This window comes from Penaeus chinensis, chromosome 5, assembly GCF_019202785.1.
Source record: "Penaeus chinensis breed Huanghai No. 1 chromosome 5, ASM1920278v2, whole genome shotgun sequence".
Taxonomy (NCBI): Eukaryota; Metazoa; Arthropoda; class Malacostraca; order Decapoda; family Penaeidae; genus Penaeus; species Penaeus chinensis.
Window position 1 is genome coordinate 26431099 of NC_061823.1, and position 5473 is coordinate 26436571.

The 5473-nt window shown below is 46.5% G+C and overlaps 1 protein-coding gene across 1 annotated transcript in view; it reads right to left on the reverse strand.

Moving 5' to 3' along the window:
- Positions 1–4792, reverse strand: part of LOC125025798 (protein tramtrack, beta isoform-like) — a 71743-nt gene extending 66951 nt beyond the window's left edge. Inside the window, exon 1 of the mRNA XM_047614032.1 lies at positions 4208–4792. The gene's annotated coding sequence lies outside the window, so the exon portion shown is untranslated. The remainder of the gene's footprint in view (positions 1–4207) is intronic.
- Positions 4793–5473: the final 681 nt, after the last annotated feature.

Sequence of the window (5473 nt, forward strand, 5' to 3'; positions counted from 1 at the left end):
CACTTGAAACCTTTGTTTCTATTCTCAAGCTCCGTAACTGCTGTTCCTGTGGCCGAGCCGCTGCATGTAGCTACGTGATCTCGCTGCATTCCAACTTCTTTTTTACGTGCAATACATCAACTTTTTACCGCGTGTGATACCCCCTCCCCCTTTGAATTTGCCGATGGGATTAGCGTGAGAAAGAATCTAATCAGGACGGAAAAAGTACTGTGATCGGCGGTAGCAAAAACGTTTCGGGCAAGCGATAACTTACGGTCCTCATATGGCAAAGTGAGATTTCAACGCCATCACAAGAAGCGAGCAAGAGATATTCGTGTAATGAGATTAATCGACTCTCGATGCCTTTGTGGCGCGAAATCAAAAACCACCGCTTCCCACACCGCCTGAAGTTATTCATTAAATTTCAGATCAAACTGTCTATATCCTGTTGGGTTTGAGTAGACATGGTACAGGAATCTTTGCCTCTGTAAAATCCGTCCGTTCTGGCTGATGCACATCGTAATGACTGATATTAGCTTACGAGGAATTTAAGAATGAAAAATATTACACAAAGCGCTTTTAAAAGCAACCAAAATAAACCGCATGTTGCCCAGCACGGGCCTGCGATGGCCGGCCATTCGTGCTCACACTACAAAGCGTCTGATGGCTGTGCACATCTCGCCCCTTGTAAGGCACAAAGACTCCCCAGTAATGATGGCCGGAGGAGGAGCGCTGCGGCCGCCGAGTCCCGGGAACCTTAATCTCGGTGTGGGAGTCGCTGCGGCCAATGACTTCGAGAGTCTTACTTTGGGATCTCGAGACTTCGGGCAGGCGGGAGGGAGGGGAGAGGGAGGGAGGGAGGGAGACAGGGCGGAGGGGGCGGAGGGGACGGAGGGAGACAGCAACAACAACGGCCCTGCGGCTACTTCCGGGGAACAGGTGGGTTTTGCTGGGATTTAAATGCCCTTTGGGAAGAAAGCTATTTTGGATCGGGGCAAGTTCTTGCGTCCGGCGCCGCACCGTTTACTGGGCGGGGGTGGTGTCGAGGGGCGTGGTAAAGGACGGAATCAAAACAACAACAGCTTCTTTGTCGGTGTTTTGACAAGTGAACGTTGGGACACCCGACACCGAGGCCGAGGTCCGAGCTGCTAAAACATGCACACTTCAGGAGACATAATGGGAACGTTTGTGGTGATTACAAAAGCCCCGTTACGTATCGGGGACACGCGGCCCACCGACAGGACACGACATTTCCGGCACAGGGACAAAATGTGAAATTATACAGGAAACTTTTCTTCCGGCGGCATAGGCCCAGGCTCGCTAACCTCCCCCACCCCCCCCTCCCCACACATCCCCTTCCCTCGTTTGCTATCGCCCCCCCCCCCTTTCCCGCTTGCTCTCGACCCCCCCCCCCCCCCTTTCCCGCTTGTTCTCGACCCCCCCCCCTTTCCCGCTTGCTCTCGACCCCCCCCCCCCTTTCCCGCTTGCTATAGATCCCCCTTTCCCTCGGTGGCGCAACGTTGGCTTTATGAGGCAAGAGTGACAACAACAGTTCCGGGCGAAGTGTACGGTCTCGGCTAACCGCGAAACTGTTCCGTGAGGCGAAGCTGCGATGATGCTGAGGCCGCTCCGCTCATTACTGTTCCATTAACGTGCTCTCGTTAAGACGGAGGGCAAGCCGTGGGACCAGCGATCGTTAAGTTTCCTAAGTCTGTATGGTTGACGCAACAAACAGTCTCCGTAATTGAGGTTTATGTCTGCATATATATATACACATATATATATCTGTCTATCTATTTATCTATCTATCTATTTATATATTTACACACACACACACACACACACATACATATATATGTATATAGATAGATAGATAGAGATATAAATATATATATAAAGACTGCTAATGCTTTGGCCATGCTTCAACTCAAAAAGACACTGGCATTCCTCATTACACTGGACGGACAATAATTCAAAACTTGCAATAAAAAGCATGAGGCAAGAAGAAAAACGACGCCTTTGCTCGTGTCGAAAGAGAAAAACACAGCCCAGTGCTATTCACACCCTCATAACACACCTTCACACGTCCTTCAATATGCACTGCAATAACAGATTAACACACGTCGACACTGTCCACACCCAACACATAGACCTCGTTACAGTTTAGAATCCTTCATCCAAACATTCTTCCTCTCTATGTCCACGATCATTCTTGCTCATAAATGTTGCTCATTTATTCAACGTATCAGCACCCCAGTATGCTTATTTATGTTATTCATTTAATCGACATGTTTACATTTATACCTTACAACAGCATTTTACATCTTCGTAGGATTTTATGAACAACTCTTTTACATATCCTGATTCTAGTTATTCCCAGCTGACTCACACTCCAGCTTTCTGTCTGTCAACTGCTCAGCGTGTATTTCCACACCTCGACATAAGGCAATACCGCACAGCCTTCCCTCGGGGGCTTACAAAAACACTAATGAAAGATGCGAGATTCCCCTGTTTGCTCCAAAATAGCAATACGCACCACATGATTCAGATCACCTGGCACTCCAGTGTCCAATTACAAGATTAATTGGGGGCTGTGAAACCATAAACCGCTAGATTGCAGCTATTGCGTTAGGAGTGTGACAGCCATACGAGACGACAACGACAGAATGTACGGGGCCTGCCTTGCCCCCCCTTTCCCTCCCTCCCCGGCCACGCATCTCAATTCCGACGCCGAGCAAGACAGCCACACGAGGATATTCATTGTCCACGCCACTCGATACCACACACCACACATGCCCACACCACTAACAGACACACACACCACAAACACACATGCAACCGTGCAGCGCGCCGCATGCCGTGCCACATGACACTGCCTGAGTCCCATCCGGGCCTTCATACCTAACTGTATCAGAAGGATCCCCGGCCCGCCAGTGCGAGCAGAGTGCAGGAGTGTCCCGCGGCAGCTGGTGAATGGCCCTGCCTTGCCTCTTCGCTCTTGCGCCCGCTCACTCTTTCCTCCGCTGCCCTATTCTCTCCTTCGTTTGGCTACCTTTGATTCCCTTCCTTCCCTGTCCCCCGTTTACCCTTGCATCTGATTTTCCTTCGTCCCTACATCTCTCGGTCTTTCTTTCTCTCGTTTATCCCCTTCTTTCCCTTCCTCGCTCTCCTGTTTGAGTTTCCCCCTAAATTCCCGACCCTTCACTCCCACACTCGGATCCTGCCAGCCTTTACTCTACATTTCATCACCCTCGCGGCGTCCCGTGCCTTCCTTCACCCTCCCTGGTATTTTTAATCCTTCTATTTTAATCCTTCTTTTAAGGTCTTAGTTTCTGCTTTGTTTTTTTACCATGTAATATTTGAGATTAGGAATCACCATGTATCAACGTACCAAAACTAAAAAACGTCACAAGTATTCACATTTACGACCACACGTATGGTTCCATGATATGATATACATAAATGCATGTACATATATATATATATATATATATATATATATATATATATATATATATATATTATATATATTATATATATTATATATATAAATATAAATGTGTGTGTATGTACATATATATGCATGTGTATATATATTTATATATATATATATATATATATATATATATGCACACACACACACACACACACACACACACACACATATATATATGTGTGAGTGTGTGTGTATATGTACACAAACACAAACACAAACACAAACACAAATACACACACACACACACACACACACACACACACACACACACACACACACACACACACACACACACACACACACACGAGTATGGATAACAACCCACACAAGCACAAATACAATCGTGTATTAAGAAAAACACACATTCGCTTGTCAACAGATGCAGCATAGTGTGTAACAACACTCGCGAATTGTTTTTACTGCCAGTTTGTCCTCATTCCATTTCCTTTCATTCACCATTATCTTCCTAACCATAATATCGTTTTTATCCTTGACCCAACGGCGAAAAGTGATAACGTTCCTGCACTGCACGTTAACCTGAAACTTTTTATATCACTTTTTCCATCTCCTTTAGTCATCTGGCTACCTCTGTTTATCATCTTCAAATCCTGTTTATTTTAAGTTTATTTGTATCTCGTTTATTAAGAAACATCCACGACAACTACAGCGTTCGCTTCCTTTCCTGAAACGTGTCTCCCGAACATGAATCAGCTGGTGGGGTTGCCTCCTTACCTTTTAGTAGACTATCCGTGCGATGTATCACTTCTGTTGGTATAAACCTGTGCTTATCCCGTACATTTTCCACTATGCGAACCTCACTTACGTCAATCACGGAAAACCATCAACATTTTCCATATAATCATACAAGAACTGTTTTCAGCATTTATTTGATGCTCGGTAGAGCTTTCTATCTCACAAGATTTCAACTTATTTGAATCACTCTCGACAAGTTCTTCACATTTTCTTAACATGTCAAGACGTTTTTGATCAAACTATTCATGGCAAATCAATCAATATCACAGTATCCTCCAGGTGTATACACACGAATGTAATCACAAAAAGGACAGAGCAGCGTGCGCACATGTAAGAATGCGTGGGAGGTTGAAGCAGCACTGTAAATCCCGGTATCGCATGAGAGGGAGAGCAGGCGAGTGAGCGACGAGGCGGCGCGCAGTCAGCGGGTCCGGAGCGCCACGCAACACAACCGTCCTGCGCGAAGCTAGTATTTACATTAGCGGGGCGGCGAGTCCTCCACCTCGGCCCGGGCCAGGCACTTCGGCCGAGCGAATTACAGACTGGGGAGACCTCTAGCGTAGACGGCGGGAGGTAGAGAGTTGTAACTTTTCATCCATGACACTTGCTCCATATGTGTGTGTGCGGACAAACTATTTTTTGACTTGTGGGAAGAGAATGGGTTGTTGGAGTGCGTGCGTGCGTGTGGAGAGACAGTTATTCGCTGCCCATTTGCAGCCAGTTCACGCGCGGTTTCTTGCGCCCTGAAGTGTCATAATTCGCAGGTATAAATTGTGGAAAGAATTAATGAAATCCAATGATCTTATTTACTATTTCACTTGTCGGAAATGAGACATAGGAAGTCTGTGAGCCACTCCGCATGTCCGAGCGCTGTCCTGGAGGGGCAAGATAACGTGTCCACACTATGGCACAGCTGATAGACCGGAAAGATAACACCAGGAGGTTATATGTCGGGCGATAAGCGTCCAGGTGAAAGATCGGTCTCGGAATAAATTTTCAAGTGGATGAAGCTGTGTTTGTAAACACACGCGAACACGATTTCTGCTGAGATTGAGGGAGGTAGCGAGAAGAGAGAGAGAGAGAGAGAGAGAGAGAGAGAGAGAGAGAGAGAGAGAGAGAGAGAGAGAGAGAGAGAGAGAGAGAGAGAGAGAGAGAGAGAGAGAATAGATAGAAGAGAGAGAAGAGAGAGAAGAGAAGAAGAGAGAAGAGAAAGAAGAGAGAAGAGAAGAGAAAGAAGAGAGAGAA